Below are 578 nucleotides of genomic sequence, written 5' to 3' on the forward strand. Positions count from 1 at the left end.
CAATTCTTTTAGATGAACTTCTTTTCATTTGCACTTGTGTATGGACATACTGATGCATACTGCAAAAATTCCCCACCTATTTACTAGAATTCTTGGAATCTAATTTCTTCAAATTATTCACTTAAGGTCCCTAGAAAGAGTACATTCATATATTGGCAAATGATCTCAAATGTGCTAGCTTTTAATCTGTTTATAATATTAAAAAGTCCTGTTACATTCACTTTTTACTTGTGATATTAGCAAAAGAAAAGTTGCAAGTCTCAGTGTCACCACTGCAATAAATGTACTGTGATGGAAGCACAACCTGTTCTCAATTTAGCCATCTTAGCAGTTCTGGAAATCATGATCAACTGTGACCATTCTCATATGAATGAGGCTTTCAGCCAAGAATTCTTTATTTGGCAAAACTGTACTTCAAAAAAATGATGGAGAGTTTAAAATATTCACAAACAGAAACTGAAAGAATTTGTCAATAAGAGACCTGCATTACAAGAATTACTAAAAGGAGTTCTGCAGGCTGAAAGGAAAAGACAGGAGACAGAGGCTTGGAGTAGAGTGTAGAAATGGAGAATACCAAT

General features: G+C 34.1%; 1 non-coding gene across 1 annotated transcript; it reads right to left on the reverse strand.

The window, feature by feature from the left end:
- Positions 1 to 246: 246 nt before the first annotated feature.
- LOC111766578 (small nucleolar RNA SNORA1) lies at positions 247 to 378 on the reverse strand. Its single transcript, XR_002798599.1, has one exon. It is a non-coding gene; the product is annotated as a small nucleolar RNA SNORA1 (small nucleolar RNA).
- Between the last annotated feature and the right edge of the window lie 200 nt (positions 379 to 578).

Source organism: Dasypus novemcinctus, chromosome 2 (assembly GCF_030445035.2).
Source record: "Dasypus novemcinctus isolate mDasNov1 chromosome 2, mDasNov1.1.hap2, whole genome shotgun sequence".
NCBI classification, from domain to species: Eukaryota; Metazoa; Chordata; class Mammalia; order Cingulata; family Dasypodidae; genus Dasypus; species Dasypus novemcinctus.